Source organism: Manis pentadactyla, chromosome 1 (genome assembly GCF_030020395.1).
Source record: "Manis pentadactyla isolate mManPen7 chromosome 1, mManPen7.hap1, whole genome shotgun sequence".
Classification (NCBI taxonomy): domain Eukaryota; kingdom Metazoa; phylum Chordata; class Mammalia; order Pholidota; family Manidae; genus Manis; species Manis pentadactyla.
In genome coordinates this window covers 213,010,034-213,032,818 of record NC_080019.1, presented here as the reverse complement: position 1 = coordinate 213,032,818, position 22,785 = coordinate 213,010,034, and the positions used below count along the sequence as shown (strand labels likewise).

Here is a 22,785-nt window from a genome sequence, read left to right as displayed (position 1 = left end):
TTACCTCTGTCATAGGATTGCTCCAGGTGATCTGTAATTACCGAGTACTCTTGACAGAGCAGGTACTTGTGAGTCTGTTATATTGTCACATAATTAGAAATTCCCAGAGCTGTTGCTCTCTTGTCCCTTGTGTGCACAGTAGATGTCATACTTTCCTGATGGACCATTCTGAAGTGGCAAGACTTATTTGAAAAAGCAAGGCTGTATTTCTAATGAGAAATAATTATTAAAAGCAATCAAATATTTACATGTTAGTCATTAAATGTGATTGACCATGAGGAAATGAAAAAGTCTTGAAAGCCAAAAAATGTTATAAATACAAAAAATGTAAAGGAATGTTTAAATTTTTATCTAATGATAAAATGAAAGAGCACATTTGTCACACCCTGTAATACTAATCAAGTGTCTCTGGCTGAAATATTGATGAAATAAATGAGAAAAAAAATTAATGGCCTTTCCAAAATGCTAGACCTATACTTTGTCATGATTTAGCATTTGCTGTAATCTATTAATTAGTTTAGCAAATGCAGTAATTTAATTATTGTTACATTGAGTGATAGTATACTTTAAAAATGGAAAAGTCCCATCTGACAATATACATATAATGTGATATCTTAAAAAGGCTTTGTGCAAATCTTCTCTAGTCAAGAGGCTTTATGAGACTGCATATTGTTTGAAATCAATCAACAACTTGATAACAGCAGTTTCTCGTGTTTCTAAATATATGGCATGTCTTTTCCGCAAAATAGAAATTGCTACCTACAGATATTTTCTGAGGTATCATTTTGTGTTGCAGAGGATAGCTGTTAGACAAGTGATTTATAAACAAACCTTGGCTTTGCCGAAACGCCATGCTGCTTCTGTCTCCCTCAGTATGTCACAAGTCATCCCACCTTTTCCCCCGCCCTTCTTTTCCTTTTTCTGCTTTTTTATCTCCCCCAATACTGAAGGAGATGGGTTGTTTTGCAGGTAGAAAGTATATTACGTGGCCTTATTCTCTTCAGAGCCTTTCAGTACTCAGCAATATGACTGCCTCAGCTTCTCTAGTGGAAAAGGCCACACAGGTACACCAGTTAAGTTACAGATCCTGTTCTGGTTTTTCTGAAGAGAGACGAGGACAGTGATTGCCTAAACACAAAGCTTCTCCAATTGCTGAAAGGCACCGTGGCTAGAGCAAAATTCAACTCATCTCCCCAGGGCCTGACTGTCCTGAACATCTCCAAACTAAAATGATTCTTCTTTGCTTTCTTCTTTATCAGCCTTCAATCACTGTTTTTATGTCATGACTCCAAACTAAAATGATTCTTTTTGCTTTCTTCTTTATCAGCCTTCAGTCACTGTTTTTATGTCATGAAGTGTCACCAGGTTTATGTGCCTGTCTACATTTCATAAAGTGAGAGGACGCATGATAAAAACCTAAGAATAGTACCATAAATCATCTCCATGCCTTTGAAGTGCTTGGAAATGTTAAACACCTTGGTTCTGGTCCAGATGTTCAACTCACCCTTTTCCTGCTAGTCTGACATATATCAATTGAAAAAAAAAAAAAAAAGAGAAAGAACAGCTGGTTCCACAAAACCTCTGCTGTTCCCTTTCAGCTTCGTATTTGGTGCAGTTTTCTGTCTTCTTTTACTTCGCTATTTATTGAAGAATAAAAGGATGCCCCACCTTACAGTCAAGCTATTTTTGACTACTCATGAAAGATGAAAAGATGTGAGATAAAAAATTATTATTCTGTTCCTGGGTGACAGTAGAGCTGCTAACTGTTGTATGAAGTCATGTAGTCCAGGACTGTGTTGTGGGATTCGCTCTAAAGTTGAAGACATCAGTTATCCAGGAGTCAGATAGAAAACTATTTACTATGTTGCACTATTCTTAATGCTTCCTGTTGAACTATTTAATCCATGTAGAGTAATTCTGACAATTTGTTTCCTAATCCAAAATCAGAATGTTTACCTGTTTGATGTTCCTAGTGAGTAGTGGTGGTGGTGATGGTGGTGATGATGAAGGTGATCATGATGGTGAGAATGAATTTTATGGCAAGAACCAAGTGTTTGGGGAGCACACAAAAAGTACTACCTTCCCCTCTTTGGCAGGGGTAGCTGTGAGCAAGTCAGGAAAGGCTTCAAAGAGGTGGTGATATTTGAAGTGGGCTCTGAAGTGTAAGTACTTATGTATCACCAGGAGGTCTTTGAGATAAAGTAGGTGTTTTAGGTGAATTAAGCACAATCTACTATTGCCACTTTTTTACCTGAGAATTCCTATCTGTCAATTTTTATGTGTTCTTAATTTCTGTATAATTGTGTGAAAGAGGGCATTTGTTTAAAAAAAAAAAACCTGTATGGCTAACTTGTAATATACCGTAGTATTTCCACTTTCACTGTTTGATGTCTCCTTTCACCTTGGCTGTGTGCTGACCAGGCGTTGTTTCATTATTCATCAATGTAAAGTTCTGAAACTGTTAAGGCACCAGCTGTATTAACACAAAAGAAAATGAGAGGTCTTCTCATTCCAATTTCCAGATATTATATCCAGTGATTTCTTTTTTTTTCTTTTTCAAACACAAAGGTGTTATTAGTGTTTCTGATAGATCCACTCTCTGATAGGAAGCAAATGGCTTGCGTAGCAAACTGTCTTTAATGTAAATGCCTTCTTGAACTGTGCTTCATTATACAGAGTATTAATAGAATGATTGGTTGTACCTGCAAGGCAGACTCTTTCACTCTATCTCCTTCACCCACACACAGGTTGTTAAGTCGTCCTTAAGGGACGTGTTGTCCCCGTGCACTGTTAAACCTTTCTTCTCTGGAGATGTGATACCTTCACAGTAAAGGTCAGGCAGGTTTCATAGTCTTTGCACACTAACACACTAAATTTAGATTTGAGTTTCTTAAAAAAAGAAAAGCTCCCTTACAGCTAAGAAGACAGTAAAAGTGAAGCTGCCCAGAATATTTATATTGTATAAGTTTTCCTAATATTTTTAATAAGCAAACAGAATGCCAAAACAAATGTTTACATTTCCAAAAGAATGGGGTAGTAGAAGGATGCGCACCCACGAGCTGTTGTGGTCATGTAATGATTTTCCATTCTGTTTGTATGAAATGGAGTAGTTCTTTCATTATTTAGATACCATCATGTGATTTGGGGCTTGAATTTGTGATTACCCATTGCACTAATTTGGATAAGAAAAGTAGATGCCACAAATGGGCCCAACATTCATTGACTCAATAAAATAGAATTTTATTTTTCAACCTCATGAAAATCCAGGGTAGTTCCATGGCCAGGAGTCGGGGCATGGATGGTTATCTGATCTACACAGTTATTCAGGGATCCAGGCAGGTGAGGGTTCTGCCTCTTGAACGTGTGTTTTGCAGGATGATTCTGGGCGTTGCTATGCCAGTCAGCTGAGGGAGGGAAAGAACTTGGAGCAGCTTGTTAGAGGCTTTATAGACAGGCCTTATTTCCATTCACACTGTTTAGACTTCAGTCACATGGCCATTCTTGGCTATGCATTGAAAGCTGGGAAATACCATCTAGCTTGGTTCCCTGGAGAAAGGGAAAAATGAATCTTGGTGGACAGGTAGCAGTCTTTGCTATACTCACTCATTTATTCTTTCATTCAATGTGTTTTGGAAGCAACCTATTTGTTAGGCATTATTTATGTCATTGGTGCATTGGCTGCCTCATGGTACATCAGAACAATAGCTTTTCTTTTTTGTCTTGCATGAGACAGGTAAGATTCAGATAAAGCATATGTGAAATTGAGATGTGAGGCTCAGCTCCTTTTTCTTTTTGAGAAGGGAAGGATTACAAATAATTTTGGTAGTGGCATTATTTTTTTCTTTGTCTGCCCTTTGAATCATCTTAAATAAACAGAGAATTTGAATTGTTTAAATTAGTGTTTTATAAGAGTACCTCCCTCCTTTTATTATTGGAATAAGAAGAATGGAAAGGTTATGCCACAGCTCCATAAACTTTGAAATGTAAAGCACTGTCTTCAATTACCATCCATACATTAATTTTTCTTTTCATTGTCTTGAGGTTAAGTGAGGGCAGACATATTGCTTCTGCTTCTTGTACTTGCCATTCATTGCCTAACACAAATTCTTACACAATAGGGGTATGATATTTGATTCTTTAAGTAGGATCATAGAATAACAACCAAAGTAACATAAAGGATTAAGGCAGTTTGTCTAATAATCAGATCACATAGCCCACTTATTTATTTTTCTTTTCTCTCTCCAGTCCCTCCATCTCTCATCCTCTCTGTGTCTTGCTTGCTTGGCTTCTACTATCCCAATAATTACCAATAGGGGTAAAATTCTCCCAGAAACATGCAGCTCTGCTTATTGTAGAGGGAAAAAGTCATAAGGTTACAAGTTCTAGATTTTCTCCCTGCTTTCACTACTAAATTCTGATAGTAGCTTGGCCAGTTAGTTTTATTAATGTGGTTGACATCAGTCTCCTAATCCCCAAAATGAGCATATTGCATCCACAGTATCCCAGGCCTCTTTCAGCTTTGTTACCTGAATGCTGTGTTAGTGTGAATTGTTGGTTAGGGGAATGAGATGAATGTTTATAAAATAAAATATCGGGAGTGGGGTGGGGAATATCATTTATTGTTAAAATCTTATCTTTGTAATAAGACATCTAGGATTTGAATTTCTTGTCACCACTTGATTCATCAACATGACCTTAGGGATGATAGATAACTTTTCTGAGGTACAGTTTCCTTATGAGCTTAAAAAGTTGTAGGTTTTAAGGGTGCATAAGCTGCCAAAGGAATGTTGATCATATGAAACAAAAAAGTCATTCCCTTTCCTCAGTCCATGGTGTTTTTACACAAGTTAGGGAAAATAGGATGAGATTTTGTCCAAAAGAACTCTTCAGTTTTTATGTAAAATTTGGGTATTGCCAGTGTAGCTCAACTCTGGTGATGATATTCAGGCTTATGTCAGGGTTTGTCAGTCTCAGGGACCTGTTTCTCTCTTTGATTCTTTAAGTCATTTGGATAAAATATTAAAGAGCCCAAGGATCAGATGTTGAAGATTGGAGGCAGGAAATAGTTGAAGAAAATCAAATGAGTCTATTTTACATTTATATAGCTCTGTGGAACAGGTGACATTTGGTATTAATTTGAATAGTAACGATGCTTACCACTCTCACAGCACCCTGTATTTTCAGAACAGTTTGCAAACTTTAATTAGTTTATCTGCACATCACTTCTGTGGGCTAAATAAATATTCTCACTTTACACCTGTGGACATCAGTGAAATGGCCCATCTACCTGAGTCATTTACTACATTGACGATTACCAAATTAAGTATATCCAGATTTAACTTGCTGATCATGCATGCTTTGTGGTTTTTATTTCTTTTCTATTTGTATCCTTTTCGACATTATTCTTAATAATTTTCTCTCTCTAGCATTAAGTGGCCCCATCTGCAAAATGGGATGCCTAAAAGACAGAAGGGCAGATGAGATGTTTCATTCTAGCTTCCAAGAGTGCTAGTACTTTCTTGACTTCTGGAATATTTTATTTCTAATTGACCAGCTCCCATATATATATCACATGTATTTACTCTCTTCTGAATTCCAGGCTCTTGTGTCCTGGTGCACAGAGTACCAATTATGTGAAAATTTTAAAACCTTTGCCTTCTTCTCCTCCTCCCCTCCTCACCCAGGGAGAGATATACACCAATATTTGCTTTATAATAGTTTGTTTCTCTACTGGGCTTGGGAATCAGAAGATCAGTTTGACCTTCTCCATGCAGGTCTCTTACTGAGCTCTCACTCACTAAATAGAGATCTTGGGAATATAATTTAAACTCTCTGAGCTATAATTTTCTCTTTGGTAATATGGGATTAATAATGCTGAACTACATGGTAAATGTAAGAATTCTGTGACATAAATATGTAAAAGTGCTTAGGAGACTGTCTGGCACAGACTATATAAAAGCCTTTTCTAAGTCTGTAGGTTAGAATTCCTAACCTACAGAAATTTGAAAACTGAGAATTATTTTGCCCCATTAAAATAAATACTTGTCAATGATGTGCATATCATCTCTGTTCTTTAATAAGGGCTTAACTATAGTGCTATTTGATTATATAACTTAAGAAATTATGTACTCCTTATAAAATACTGCATATTTTAAAAAATGCATTTAGCTCATTGGAAATACTGAGAAAACATCATATAGTCTGGTGTATTTGGCCACTTCTTTCATTTTTTCCTAGCAAGGGAGCTTGCTCTGAGACCAAGTTGTGTCTTTACAGCTGTGTAAAATTTTTAAAATACAATTTCAAACTATCAAGAAAGTTTATTGTTCTTCCTAAATCTTGTGGCAAAGATAATGTACACATGGGCACAAAGATAATTCACTCTCATAGAAGATAATTTTGATTTGCCTATGGAGATAGTATATATATATATAAAACTGTGATTTCAGCCAGAGGTATGTTACACCCAGACCCCTCTGCAAAGCTTTATTTTCATAAAAAGAAAGAAACCAATATATATCTTATTGGCAATGGATTAACTTTCTTTTCTTACACTTTTTCTGTTATGTTGATTTGTTCATCTGAGTTTGGATTCCTCACCCCAGGCATTTTTCAGTCTAAATCATAATCAGTAAAACAGGAACACTTTCTAAGAAAATTTCCCTAGTCTCTAAAAGGCTTATCTTGCACCTCTATTCTGTGCATTTAAGTGGTTATTCTTTGAGTTTAAGTCACTGATGGATTAGAACCAAAATAAGTAATGTTTCTCTTTGCCTCCAGATTAAGCACTTTCTGTAAAGTGTGTTAAAGAACACCTATGCTGAGAATTATATTCAAATGTGAAAGTCCAAAAAGGTTAGCATCATCTGACTACCTGAGCACTGATAAATTATGGGTTAAAAGCAAGATAAACAACTTCATTAGCCATTGAAACCATTACTAAACATTAATTTTGAAAGTTCAAGAAGGAAATACATTATGTGGCATTTTCCAGACTTACATAATCACAGACCCTAACTTGAAATCTAATGATAATGTTATCCAATTACCTATCCAGCATGTGAATCTTTTTCATAATATCCCCTCTGCGTATTTGTCTAACCTCTGTTTAAATGTCTACAGTAATAAGTAACCGTGTACAGTTAGGCTGGTGATGATGTTGATGAAAATGATAATGATAACTGCTAAATAGTCCCTTCTACATTATGTATGTGTACACTTGCGTCTATCAACAGCTTTAATCCTCTCACAGCTCTTTAAGTAGATACTATTTATTTTTTCCATTTCATGGCTGAAGAGACTGGGGTCTGGATGAGGTAAATTGTCCCATGTTACACAGCAGAGATGGAGCTAAATATGAATTTTGATCCTCCAGTATCTTGTCAACAGCTCATAGATTTAATCACAACACTATACTCTTTTAATATATGTATGTATATGTTACAGCTCTTTGACACTTATGATGGACTTTAATAACTTTATAATTAAAAATGTATTCAAATCCTTAATTCACCACCTGGAAAAGTTGTTTATCTTTCCTAAGGTGTGGTTTTCTCAATAGAATGAGAAATAAGTTTAGGGCCTGCTTTATAGAGTTGACTTGGTGGATCAAATAAGATAGTGCATTGAGTTTATAGCATTAGAGCCTGGCACATGATAGGGTCTCTGTAAACATTAGCCACTATCATTATTATTAGCCTCATTATTAATAAAGTATTGAATGAGGCAAGGCTAAATAAGTAGGTCCTGGTGTACTGACCAACGTGTATATATCCAGCCATTCTGAGCAACTGAAGGGTGAGAACTGTGAACCCTGAGTTAAATTTCTCTAATCCAGTCGTGGTAAGTTTCCATTCAGGTTCTCGTCTAATCTCTTCCAAAGTCATGTAATTACTCAGAGCACATGAATCCATCTATTGGATTAAATTGGGGGGATTTTCTTACTGTTTAGATTAATGTCAGAAAATACCAAGAAGATACATATTTATTATGCTTATTTTAATAATTTTTTAACACAATAGATTGGAAAGTCTTGGTTTTGTCAAAAACAATTATAAGTCAGAGTTAACTACAAATGCCCAGCTGAATCAGTCTCTTTGTGGAAGTCCCTTTTTCTTTTTTGAAATTAAATAGAACTCTCATATCTGCCATGCTCTTAGTCCAGCACTTCAGTCAGCTCCCTCATACAGCTAGCTCTCTGGGCTCCACGCTAGGAATGATTCAGTGTATTTTTGTGGGGTGTGTGTGCGTGTCATCTCTATCCTTGGTTTCTATATGGAAGGACTTCTTTAAATCTTTTTTTTTAACCTGGTTTTAAGTGTTTTTCTGTCTTCTAGCACATTTCCTTAAACAATATTCTTTTTTTAAAAAATATTAGTTGTACATAGCCCTCTCTACATTGCTCTAAGTTTGAAATCATTCCGTTTGAAAGTCACTGTTACTACCACTACCTCCACTCAGATTCTCATTTGATTTGTTGCCTGGTCTGTTAATGTCACTTTCAAACTGGTCTCTCTCCCTCTCATATTGCCTACTATCTTGCTGCTGTCAGAGTGACCTACTGAAAGTAAAAGTGTATCATCATTTCCTTAGCTTAAACCATCAACCTCGCTATTGTCACAGGATGAATGCCACACTCTTTACCAAGAACTAGAAGGGTTTTTGTGATCTGGCCCTTGCCTCCATCTCCATCTTCACCATACCTCTTTTTCTACACTAATATCAACACACTTACAACTCTCCCAACAAATAATACCAGCCCATAATTTTGTGTTTTGTTCATATTGTTATATTGTCTAGAGCAACCTGTAGGCACCTTCAGGACATTTCTTTGTCCTTCTCAGCACCACTTCCAGAGCAACTTTTCTGGGGTATTGTCCATGGCTGATGCTTGCCTTAGTTTCCTAAGGCTGCAAAGGACCACATGCTGAGTGACTTAAAAAAACAGAAATCTACGTGGTCATATTTCTGTGGACTAGAATTCCAAAATCAAGGTGTTGATGGGCATTGCTCCCTCTGAGGCCCGTAGGGAAGGATCCTTCCTTGCCTCTTCCAACTTCTGATAACTCCAGGTATCCTGTAGCTTATGGGACAAGACTTCAATCTCTGCCTCTGTCTTTACTTGGCAATACTCCTTCTGTGTCTGTGTGTATGTCCAGATTTTTCTCTTTTTATAAGGACGCTGCTCATACTGGATTATAGCTTACCACAATGACCTTATCTTAACTTGATCACATGTGTAAAGACCCAATTGCCGAGTAGGTATCACCTGGACTCCAGATCTCTTTTCAGGGGATGCAATTCAACCCATAACAGTGCTCCATCAGTATTTGGTAAATGAATAAATAAATGCTGTGTGCTCAGCCACCACTTAGGAGAAATCTTCCCCAATGTTCAAAAGACAGGTGATCACCCCACCTCCATATTACCTTGATTACATACATTTCTGTCTCTTGCACATACTATTTATTGTCCTGTCACAATATATTTGTTCATATTTTTGTATCATTAGATCATGAATTCCTCAAGGAAGGGCTTATATACTATTCATATTTTTATCCTACTGCCTAGCATGGTCCTTGGAAGGGAAGCATGAATGCTTGAATAACTAAGTCTCTGCTTTCATTTTGACTGGATTATTTTGCTTTCCTCCCTTCAAAATTGCATTGCTGTCTACTCAACCCTTGTGTGGTACAATGAGTGGCCACGTGGTAAGTTTGTAGGAGTGAGATGTACAATTCATAGTCTTTCTTTGGGCCTATTTTACTACAAGCACTTCAGGTAATAAAGAATGCTTTACCATCTGGGGCCATTTCCTCTAACTAGCAATATGCCAGAATACTATAAGAGTCTGGTTTCTTGAAGTTTGTTTAAATCATTATTTGCAAAGTACGTTTATGTTGCATTTAAAATATTTGTTGGAAAATATGTTTGTGTTCTTAGCAATAATTTCTGGAAAAGTTGATTTAAGTGGAACACTAAACATTTCACATGCTTGAATCTAGAAAATTTCTAAAGAGATGTATGAAAATTGCAAAACTGTTTCTTTTTGTAGCTTTTTGCTAAAAATATGATGACTAAGGGCCTGTTTTCCTCTTAAGAAACAATAGGTATACATACCTCAACAAATTACTCACTAAATATTATGTACCCCTTTCAAAAATTATTTGCAGTAGGTTATAACTGAAACCTATATATAGGATAGTTAGACAAACTGTGAATTAAAAATTACATTGAGGATAGGAGATAATTACCATAAGTATCTGAGATAAAACATAACTATAATTGAGCATTTAACTTAAAGATTACCTTTTTATTAGTGATCAGTAAAGGAAAAAGATGAAATTTATAGCAGTCATTTATGAAGAAACTCTATGAATATCTCCCTTTCCTTTTTCTCATCTGTTGGCTTTGCATCTTTCTTTCAGTTAAGTTATAACACAGTCCGGTCTTTTGTTACATGTCTCTTAAAAATGCTTCTGTAATTCAAGGACTGTAGTTCTGCTAGCCAGTAGAAGTAATACCTTTACAGACAGATTGCTAACAACTTTTAAAATATGTTAATCTGATGAGTTATTTCCATTATTCTTAGGGAAAATTTTTATTAACAATAAAAGGAAGAACATCTAAAAATAAAATTGGCATAGAATATTTCTGCTCCTGTTAATTTGCTTTTTATCAAAGGAAACATGATTTTTGTTATTTTGACTATGATGCCAAAATAATAAATAAATAAATATACTCTCTTCCATTTTAAGTGGCTGGATTTTTTACTAACTAAGAAATTTGGCTAAATTATCATTTGGTAAATAAGTGGAAGAATAATAATGGAGATATTTGAAAAAAAATGTTGAATTTAACTATAAGAAATTTAATTATAAACCAAGAAGTAGATATATGGATGGATTTCACTTTTATTTTTACTTCTGAGCACTTATCCAAAAACTTGTTTTCAAAGATCTTCCTTGCTTTGTTGTGCTGTTTTTCCTCCAAGAGTTGTGATACTAGTTTTAAGGGATACACTTCCATTACTCTTTATTATTTCTTATGTTCCAGCCATTATACCTGAACTATATGTATCATCAGAAGACAGAAAACAAAGAGCTGGTCTTCCTAAGAACAAAGTGTGAACCGAATTGATTTTAAAATTGCCCTATACCATGCCAGGTATGAGGTTCTAGAAGGATGCAGTCAGCTTTTCTGAAAACATGGTTAAGATAATACCTAATGAGCCTTTATATTTGGTTTTCGTGCAAAGACTTAAGTGTGGTATTATGATTTTGGGGCAGGCTTTTATTCTGAATTAGTCAATAGAGCTAATTTTTAAATACATGAAATTAAACAATGTATGTTTTGGAAAACAATTTTAAAGGATTTCTGTTTGCAAAACATATTTAAAATAGAGTCAAATGCTGGAAATATTTCTGGTTAGTTGTAGATATGTTTGGTTAAAAATTTCCAGGTTATAATAGTTGCATAATATACTACATACACATGATTAATCTAGTCCATAGTTGAATGTTCTTGATACAAAATAGCTTTAAAGGTAGGTATATCAGAACTGTTTTTTCTTTCAGCCAATGCACTGTTATTCTCTGTGGCTGAAAAGCTGTGATTTGGAACCCAGTGTTGTAAACAAATGAGCCCATCCTGGGGTCTCTTCCTATATGCTTGCTACACTCAATTCAATACCCAAACAGAAACTACGTTATTTCACTCTTTGGCTTTCTCTCAGAATAAATCCAAATTCCATGCTATGGCCCATGTAGTCTTAACACAATAGATCAGAAACCTGCTTAAACAATCTGATTTTAACTCATGCAACTTATTTCTGTCCAGTAGCTTCCTGTTCTCAGTCAAGAATACTGTTCCACCTTGATATATCTTCACGTGGCTGGAGCCCCTCTCATTATTTTTCTCCAGAGTGAATGTTTACTTCCTCAGAGAGACCTTGCCCCTGTCCTGTCTGTCCTGTTCTAAACCAGTAACCTTATTCTGCTTTTCTGATAGCACTATGGGAATTTATCTTTTATTTTTTGTTCATTCTTACCCTCCTTCTTTCACTGTCCCCTTCCTTTTTTCCTTTTTTCCCTTTGTCATTGTCTCCTTCCCTTGATAAAATATACAATTGATCCTTGAACAACAGGTTTAAATTGCTCAAGTCCACTTGGATGTGGATTTCTTTAATAAATATATTGAAAAATTTGCTGGAGATACGGGACAATTTGAAAAAACATTTTCTCTAGCCTACTTTATTGTGAGAATACAGGATATAATACATAAAACATACAAATGTATGTTAATTGTTTGTTATTGGTAAGACTTCCAGTCAACAGTAAGCTATTAGCAGTTAAGTTTTTGGGGAGTCAGAAGTTACACATGGATTTTTGACTGCACATGGGTTGGCACACCTAACCCCCATGTTTAAAGGTAAACTGTGCATTCCAAGGGAGAATCATCTTCATTTACATATCCCCATTGCCTGGAGAGGTAAAAATAGACACTTTATAGTGGAGAAATTTGATGGTCACCACCTTAATCAAGCGATCAAAGTTATCATGGTCAGATGGGATAAGTCATCATCATGTGCCTTTTGCTCTGTTGCACTGAGAACACCAAAAAAAAAAAAATCACAAAAAGATATAATCATAAGGAAGCATCAGACAAACTCAATTCCATAAAATAATTATCCAGTCTGTTCAAATATTTCAAGGACACAAACAGGAAAAAAAACAGTTGAAAAATTCTTCCAGATTAAATGAGACTAAAGAGACATGTTCATATATGGGGTATATGAGCTGAGATTTGCTCTGGCTCCAAGGGACATTATTGGTACAATTAGAATAACTAGGTTAGATAACAGTACTCTATAAATGTTTATTTCCAGATTTTGATAGTTTTATTATTTTTGCATAAGAGAGTGTTATTATTTTTAATATAAAGAGTTTTATTATTTTTGCAAAAGAGAGTGCTTTTAAGACATATGTACTAAATTACTTAGAGTGAAATGAATGTATGTCTACAACTTACTGTCAGTGGGTTCAGAAAAAAAGTGTCTATATGTTTATGCAGAGAGCAACAGAGAAAACAGCAATGATAGAACGATGTAGCATAATATTAAAATTTGGACAGTCTTGGGGAACTTGAGCATTTTAGAATCGTTTTATAAAAAATAGTGCTGGGTATATCACTGAGACCTCATCAACCCACTTCATCAACCCATTAGTTTCCAAATAATGATATTTTATTTATTTATGGTGCTGGGAAATTTTGCTCAGAGAATCGCTAAACCCAAGCTTTCAATATAATACCTTTTAAATACCGTGAACTCTGAAAAGCACTTCCTTCTTCCAGAAATATTGTTCTTTAAGTACATTTTTTAGGTTACAAAATAAAAGATGCAAAGCAGAATTCATAATGGTTATCATCTGGCTTAAAATCCTAATAACATGTGTTCCTTACAGATTCTGAATAGCTGGACAGTAATATGGGGGCCAGTTTTAGTTTGTAATGGGCTCAATATTGACCTTTGCTGCCACACTGCCTGTGGACATCATGCTGACATGATAAAATGGCTAGCATCTGAGGAACGCTTTTGTTTATGGGGTTGGATACTTGCCATATCTTCAAAAATAATAAACAGCTTCCAATCCAAAATTACTGAAGCAGAAAAGTGAAGCAGAGTGCATAATAAAAGTGTGTTAGAGTCATTTAGTGTTTGCTTATTATAAGCTCATTCAACTCCCTTGCCTCCTGATTAAATCCGTGCTAGCCCCTTGTATGATCATTTTTACAATTGCATTATCTCAGGCTTACGTGGCTGAGGCTCATTCTCAAATTCAGTATATGAAGCCATGACAAACCCTAAGAAAAATGGAAACACTTTGGTGTTACCTGAAATTGGCTGCAAAGTTGCTGTCCAAAGTCAGAGCTAGAGGAGAGCAATACCGTGTATAAACTCAGCTCCCTAACTTCTGTTCCTGCTCTACACCTGAAAACTTTACCAACATGGCCCCCCCAAGAAAAAAGATATCAGTGTGAACTGAGCCTCATTTTGGCATATGGTCTGATGAATAAAGGATGGAGCACATGGGATGTTTACATGGGATGCCAGAATAGACTGAGAAAGATAACTAGCTACATAAACATTGTATTAGACATTTGCATGACCTCAGCAAGGATTTTGAATTTAGGACTACCTCCCCCATAAACTGATGGCTGAGAATCAAAGATTGCCTCTAATTGTAAAAACTTGAGTAGCAAGCTTTTGGATTGTGCTTGTTACCCATGAGAGCTTACTGTAAGAATTCTAATGACCTCCCAGTTGTGGAAAAGTGGGAGTACAGCCACTTAGAGGTTTTCAGTCTGGTTTTCAGGTTAGCCGGGCCAAGAAAAGACAATAGCTTTAAGCAGTTAGGGTGAGTTTTTATTCATCTTGTTTCAATCCACATGTTAGAGGCATTGTGGCTGCTCTTATGGAGCTCAGAATAGAACTGAATCTTCTCAGATTGCACCCTGCTGGTAATGCCCAGCTAAGAAAAATGTCACTCCGTGACCCCAAATCAGAGTGCTGAATCAAATCCTACCAGACTGTATCTCAGCCTTCTCAAATCCATTTGACTATCTAAGGGCAAGTTAGTATTAAGGAAGTGAAAACAGTTGTTGCTTTGTTTCCATGTGGAGATTTATCTTCAGAAAATCTATTATCAGCTGTCCCCTGGGAGAGATTTGACAATTTGATATATGCTTAGCTTCTCCTCTTTCACCTTTATGACCTCCAATAGCTCCTTTGGAAACTCTTCTCTGCACCCTCATCTCCTGGTCATTAAGCACTTTTCATTGGTTTACCACTTACTATGTCTGTTATCATCAGATTATAAATAAATGCACAGCCTTCATGACCTAGGAGACGTGAGGCTGATTCTCTGTTGCCTCTCTTTCTGGGACTCTTGGCCTCCCTATTGTATTAGTTTGCTAGGGCTGCTGTAACAAAGTATTACAAAGTGGGTGTCTTAAAACATAGAAATTTGTTCTCTCAAAATTCCCAAGTCTAGAAAGCCTAGATCAAGTTGGAAGGGTTAGTTCCTGCTGATGACCATGAATTAGTTTCTGCTACGCTGTTCTTCTACCTTCTGTGTATGGTTTGTATTCTTTGAAATCCTTGGCTTATAGATCTTTTGTCTTCATTTTCATGTTGACATTCTTGTGCACATATCTCTGTCTCCATGTTTCCCCTTTTATAAGGACCCCAGTAATAATGGATTAAGTCACACATTAATTACATTATCTTTATTTAACTACAACTTAATTATATCTGCAAGAAGTCTCTTTCCCAATAATGTCACATTCTGAGATACTGGGAGTTAGAACTTAAACATGTGAATTTTTTGCAGGGGTAGTAGTGAACATAAATCCATAATGTCCATCATCTTTCCGCAAATTTGCAAGGCTCTCCTTCCACCTGGTAATAGTTTATGACAGACATTAATCAGTCATTCCTCTTGGTACATTTTTGTTTTCTTTTCATAGATTTCCATTGATTACATTACTTTCTATCTATTATATAAGTATCTTTATTAGCATGTTCAATTAATATTTTAAGCATGGGTCTGCCTTACTCTATGAGATTACATAAAGTGCAGTAATATTGAACATTTGAAATCATGTTACCCTCTTTACTATTATTATCTTTGTATAAACCTTGGTTTACAAAAACTGTATATACTTGTTAAGTATCATCAGCAGCAGCAGTATCCTTGAAGCTCACAGATGGTCATGATCTACCCGAGGAGATGAAGTGAAAGATAGGAAAGAATCACTGTAAGCTGGCTAAGTCACTCAAAGAAAATAATTCCCAGTGTGAGTTGAAATCACCTTTAGATTGAGCAATAGGAGTCACAGCTGCTACCACTCCTTACCATCATTGCCTTCGATGGGTCCAGATTTGTCACCTATCAATTGTCTATTTTAATCCTCATAACAACCCTAAAAGAAAGCTGCTAACTTCATTTTATGAATAAGAAAAGCAAGACTCAAGACTCAAGTTTTGATTAGGATTTCCTATGGACATTGAAACACCAGTCTGTTTTACACCCATCAATGAAAGTGAAATGCTTAAGCATGCTAATAATTAACATGAGTTTGCAAAGAGTTTTGCTTTATATACAAAGGAAGTTATTATTATTATTTTTTAATACTGAGAATAATAAAAAAAAAGACCAATAAGTGTAACTTCATCAAACCAGAGTAAAAGGGCCACCAGAGAGTGAGTAGGTAGAGCTCAGGGTTTCCATACTAACAGGAACAATATCTGATCATAGGGACAGGGACCAGACCTCACTGAATGGGAAAATAGTGTTTCGTACATGCACTGCTTCAAAGACCCAGGCTTATGCCTATGTGGGTAACCATTTTTTTGATCTACCATTAACTCAAAGCATTAACAATTAGTGAAGATTGATCCTTAAGCCAATAAGTACATAAAAAAAAAAGGTCAATATAAGCTGTAAGAGAAATGAAAATTAAAAACATATAACATACCACTATATGCCCACTAAATGGCTAAAATGAAGGAGACTGACAACCAATATTGGTGAGGATGTGGAGTAACCAGAGCTCTCATATATTATGGATGGGAATGTGAAATGGTGTAATTACTTTGGAAAATAGTTTTAATATTTTCATAAAAATTAGAGTGAAATGTATAACCTAGCAATTACATTTCTATACAGTAGAGTTTGTCTAAGAGGAATGGAAACAAAAACAGATCTAGAAAGAGCCTTGTATTAGACTGTCACAGTAGCTTTCTTCACAGTCACAAAAAACTGGAAATAGCCTAGATGTCTATCAACAGAAGAATCAGTATGCAAATGGCTGTAGTCTATTCACTAATGAATGAAATACTATTCAGCAATAAAATATTATTCAGTAACAAACACTATTAGTTCTTTTCAGTCATTAAAGTTATATTTTTTTTGTGGGATACTATTCAATGGAATCCTATTCAGTAATAAAAAGCAACATGAGTGCATCTGAAAACATGTTGAGTGAAAGAAGTCAAACACAAAGTAACACATACTGCATGATTCCACTTAAATAGAACACTAGAATAGGCAACATAATCTATAATGCAAGGAATGTATTATGCCTATAAAGGAGTATAAGGGAACTTCTGGCATGATGAAAATATTGTTTATCTTGATAGGACTATGGAATGAAGTGCACATTTCAGATCTCTGCAGTTTATGATATGGAAATTATTCCTCAGTAAAATTAGTCTTTGAAAACATTGAGCCTGAAAATTATTGGTAACCTATGTGTTAAGAAACTGTTGTGTGTGAATTACTGTGTGTAACCAAATGCTCTGTGGGAATGAACATGGAAACAGGCACACAGCACGTGCTTGGTGACTGTCACCTACTGAGCTGTTCCAGGTATGAGGGATAATGAGATGGAGGGTAGATTTGAACCTGACATGTCTTCTCAGAAATCCTGTTCAGGGTCACTTTTTAGGAACAGCAGGGTGAAATCCCCCCCACCTTTTTCTCCAAAGTGCCCCCCTCAAACTGAGACCTGCTCCCGCAATCTCCTGCATCTTTTACTTTTCCCTGGACATCTTCACTGGCCAAATGCTCATTTAAAGTGATATTGTTCTCTCTGAATTGTCTGTGCTCAAAGAGGCAGAACTCCCATGATGCTACCACAGTCCCAGCTGGCGCAAAGGCAGTACTAATTTTAAAACTCAAGTGTTATGTCTCGGATCTTTTTTTTTTTTTAACCTCCTCTAGAACTCTTCTGTGCTGTCATACATAAATCAGAAGATTATGAAAGAACTACTCAAAGTGGCTGTTTCCTTCTAAGGCTGTAATTTGGGTCCATGAATTATTAATTATTAGACTGGTATGGCATCAGCTCCTCAGAACCCAATATAAATGTAAAAGGCTCACCTTATCAGTTATAATCTAAGGAGCTGCTGTAATGTAATTCTTACCATTTAGTGCTCTGTGGTATGGTAAAGGGATTGGAATATTCAACCCATGAAAGTTTCTGAAATATGAAGTAAAGAAGGGGTTTTTTTTGTGAGTAAATTTGAAATTCAGTATTAGGAAGCAGATGTGGATTGCTTCAAGGGTTTTTATTATTGTGAAGGATGGAGTTGTTTCATAGATGCTGAAGCAAATAACAGGACATGTAAAAGACTGGTTAAAGAAAACTGAAAGTAGAGCTTTGGAACATCTTGCATCTCTGTTGCTGTTAAAGAGGAAATAAATAATGCACCAAGGATTGAAGTTATGCTAAAGATAAGTTCAGTATTTGTTGAAAGCAGACATCTGAAATAGTAAGTACGTTATTTTTCATATACGAATTATAGCTCTTCAAAAAAGCAACAACTAAGAATATACGATCCTTTTTGTTTTTTGCTAGGATACTTAGTTTTAATACTTGATGAAGCCTCCCAGTCTTCTTTGGTTTTCTCTTTAATATGTAATGTCGTTTTATGTTAAAATCTTCTGCAGAAAAATATATGAACTTAAATTATGTTCTTTTGTGCAAACACAAGTTTAGTCTCATGTGCAGAATTTTGTTTTAGCAATTTCTGAATACTTCAGAAGTGTACTGTCCACATAAACACATAGCTGACTTTATCAAATTCAGACAACAGAACTCTTAACTAATATTACAAATGCCTCAGTGCCCAACATGTCAATTTAAAGAAGGAAATTACATCCAAGTTCTGACCTACTTAATGATTTAAATTGGTGGTTTTGTCTATATACATTTTAATAAGTTAGAAATATATGATATGATTAACTATGCTAAATAAGTGTGTGTTACATTTCACTAGCTTAGCCATTCTAAGAAATTATTTTAGAAAAAAATAATCTTGCTAAATCTTTGTAAACTTGCATATTATTAATAGAAATTTCAGTACCTTTATTAGTTTGAGTGATCACTCTCCAGTGATCCTGGTTCTGTATGACATAAATTAAAACAGATTATGTTTTTAAAAAACAATTCCATGGCTTTGGATTTGGTGCAGGAAAATAGAAAATAAATTGATTCTATAAAATTGGCTAAATGTGAAAGTGTCCTGGGAGATAAAAAATACCTTAATTATGTTCTATTGCTTCCATATAGCCAGTTTCTAAAAAATTGACAAGTTAAAAATTTTTCTTGAATCCTATATACATGGTGGTAAAGTATTAAAAATAGGGGTGGTTTCCTTTTTAGGTCAGAGGCCATGATGTGACACATAGCTCTTGAAAGATATAAGCAGTGCATCACAAAATATGAAAACTCCTATAATTTTAAGTATGCTTGAATAATATCATACATATCCAAAGAGTGTCCAGAAAGAAAGAGATTATTATGCCACATAATTGTAGGACATAATAAAGCAAAAAAAGAATTGATATTTCTTCTTTAGGGTTGAATAGTTCATTCTCTGTTTTAAATTGTTTTGTGTATGCAAAATTAGGGGCAAGTATGCATCAGAATGACAGTTTCATGAAATTGTTTCATTGTTAGTATGGTACTACTTTGGACTCATTTACAGTAATGGCTGACAGCTATCATTTAAAAAAAAAACATTTCCCTAACTTTATTTTCTATACAAAAAGCTGTCCCATTGTATTGCCATTAAGGGAGAAAAGCCTGTGTAGAAGTAGGTTTACTAAGGGAAGGTTTAGTAAGAGTATGTAGAAAAGACTGTACTTGGTTCAGTATGAAAACACAACTTTATGAGTAAAGTGTCCCCAAAACAGTTTCTGACCCATCACTGTTAAGCAGTCTATAGCCAGTACTTCAGAGTCCTTTGAAACTTTTGGGAATGAAATTTGATCTGGAGTTGATTCCAAATGGTAGGTTTATTTTCCTTTCAATTTTGCTTACTGAATTTGACCCCCTACCTTCAGTTTTACCATAGGTTTGTATTATGCATCTGGATTTTCAATGAAACTATAGGCTATAGGGGTCAAACTTTTTGAGAGGTCAATTTGTTAGATGAATCTTACATTTAAATTTGCCCTGTGAAAGATAGTAAATTAAAAATCCATAAGAACTTAGGAGCAAGACACCATTTTGGAAAAACAAAAAGCAATATTCAGGGAGCATCCTTTGGCCCAACCCAGGCATTATCCTAAGAAAGAAGTATTGAATTGGGGTGGGGTTGGGGGGGGATGTATTCCTTTGGTTGGAGCACCTACCCTTCCTTGCATTATCTGTGTTGTCAGGTTTTCTAGAATCACTTTTTATTCTGATACGCCCTTGCCCTGGGTTACTCTCTAGGGTTAGTCTCTAAATTTCTTATTGCTGGCCTTGCTAAAGCCTTGGTAAGCATTTTATGCATGCTCCCTTGCTATGCCCTATCTGGTGCCTTCTTTAAGTCTTGTTTTACTCTTGTATGGTTTGAGCCATTGTAACTTCTGTGACTGCAGTTTCAAGATTGTTCTCATGCAGTAGAGGATTTTTTTTTACCATGTGGGATATCCTAGGATCCATTTGTGATTTCAGCCTGGAGAGAGAGAGAGCTCATTTTGAAAACAAGCTATGCAACTTACTAGTGATTACTAGTTACATAAGTTCTTGAACCTCTGTCATTCTCTGTTTGTAAATAAAGATACTAATACTACCTATGTCCGTAGGTTGTCAAAACAATTGAATGGGTCAGTGCATATAATACTTAGTATTTGCCCTGCATAGAGTAAATGCTCAGTAAAAATCTACTGCATTCACCTGTTATATCACGAGGGCTTATGCTTCTCAAAAAATTCACTGCAATTAATTCTAGTTTAGGATAATAATGGATTTGGTCTGTTACAGGATTTTAAGTAGATTAACCATGAATCATATTTAAATGTATATTTATTTTTAATGAAGAGTAAAAATTACCAGCTTGCCACATAATCATGCTGTAGTGGAAATCTACTTGTAAAGAGTAACCTCCCCATTTTTCTTCATACAGGATCAATAGATGTGAGTGATTTCATTACTAATGAAATATATCAAGAAGAAATGTAACTGTATACATTGTGTAGTAGTATTTAATGTGGGCAGACAAACTGAGACTAATTATGGGGTTAGGTTTTCCCAGGAAATACTTACATAACTCTAAGTTGAAAATCACTCCTGTTAGGATTTCTAGGTTCTGTGCTTTCAGTGAGGCAGCATCTTCTCTCCTTCAAGACCTAACTTACTTATAGAACTTTCCAGTATAACACACCAGGTTATATTTTTCTTACTTTAAACATTTCTGCTGTAATAAAAACCAGAAACTTATCCCTGTATTATTTTGAAATTTTCTCCATTTCTTCATAACTTTTCCCCCTTAATCTTCACAACGTTTGCAATCACATGTTCACCATTAAACCTTCCCCTGCCACCTAATGCATGTTTGTGTTTCTCTAGATAGAGAATATAGCTTAACTTCTAAATGCTAGTTCTATAAATCAAATAGATAGAAAATGTAGCTGTAGTAACAATGTTTCCAAGATATTAATATTTTCTCCAAGCCTGTGTCTGAGTGATGGTGCAAAAATCATGCCTATTATAATTTTAAAAAGGAATTATGTGATAGCATTTTGTTCCAGAAACAAAGAAACCAACTTTATGGTGGCTTTTATTCCACGTTTTCTGATGGCTACTTTGAAGTCATTGGGATTATACTGTACATAATAGGAGAAACACTGTCCCATACTCCAACTTCTAATTTCTAAGAGATTATATGCACCCCCTTCTCACTTCCTACTCTGGTTTAAAATTAACCCTTTGGGGAGCGTTATACTTTTTGTTTTTTTGGTAGAATTCTTATAGATTAGGAGTGAGTATATTGAGAAACTAGCACAGAACATAGCACATGATAGGTTATCATTTAATTTCAATATATGCTCCACTCTCCACCTTGAAGGTATATACCAAATATTGAGATGGAAATAATCTAGCTGGTCCCACTTTAATCAGTCTCTATTTAGAGTTAGTTTATTCTTCAGGTTTTCCAAAATCACAATGAAGAATTACTTCTCAATAGGCCTTGAAGACGCAGTTACATTATTTGGATCTCATAATTTTAGATTAGAAATGGACCTCAGAGATCATGTAGTTTATTACACAAATGAGGAGATAATTCCCATAAAGCCTCTCAAGGTCATCGAGCCTGTTAGTTGTGAAGCCATCTACAGAAATCTTCCTGTTTAATTTCCTTTTCATCATACTGTATCTCCCCTGTGTCCAGTCAATAAACTGTTGCCTGATAACATTCAGAAGTCTCTCAGATAACTGGGGATAATGTAGAATAGTGGCTATTTTGGAGATATCAGTCCAGAAGTTGAGATAACAAAAGATAGTTTTCACTTGAATGTGCTTTTGTGTGTAAATACTTCACACTTTAGAACCTCTTTTTTTTTTCCTGTAAAAATAATAGGTTTATGATATTTTGTTTTTTTTCTGGCTTTCTCAAGGGGGACGTGGTATGGAGACAATCTAAGGAATTCAAGGGTAAGGGAACAAAGAAAAGTAGGAATTATTTCATTCTTATTCAGGATGAACAGTGTACCTAGACTGAAGTTTTCTTCAGGGATTCTGAATCCATTGCTTCTACAGCTAATAATAGTTTGCTCTTTAGATAGGCTGTAAACTTTGTAGAGGTTAAAACTTTCACCACACAAGTGTGGCTGTTTGTTCACCACAGTGCATCGCCAGGTAAACTTTAACTGAAAGCTCCAGAGATTGAATATGTTAATCTTACAGAAGCAATTTTGTTCACCAACAAAATAGGACCTGGATTTTGAG

The 22,785-nt window shown here is 35.4% G+C and overlaps 1 protein-coding gene across 4 annotated transcripts in view; it reads left to right on the top strand.

Moving 5' to 3' along the window:
• Positions 1-22,785, top strand: part of CNTN4 (contactin 4) — a 979,742-nt gene that overhangs the window by 289,312 nt on the left and 667,645 nt on the right. Inside the window, exon 1 of one of the 4 annotated variants that reach the window (XM_036878223.2) lies at positions 11,083-11,166. The exons of the other annotated variants lie outside the window; for them this stretch is intronic. The gene's annotated coding sequence lies outside the window, so the exon portion shown is untranslated. Of the gene's footprint in view, positions 1-11,082; positions 11,167-22,785 lie in introns of those variants that run through there. 4 annotated transcript variants of the gene reach the window in all.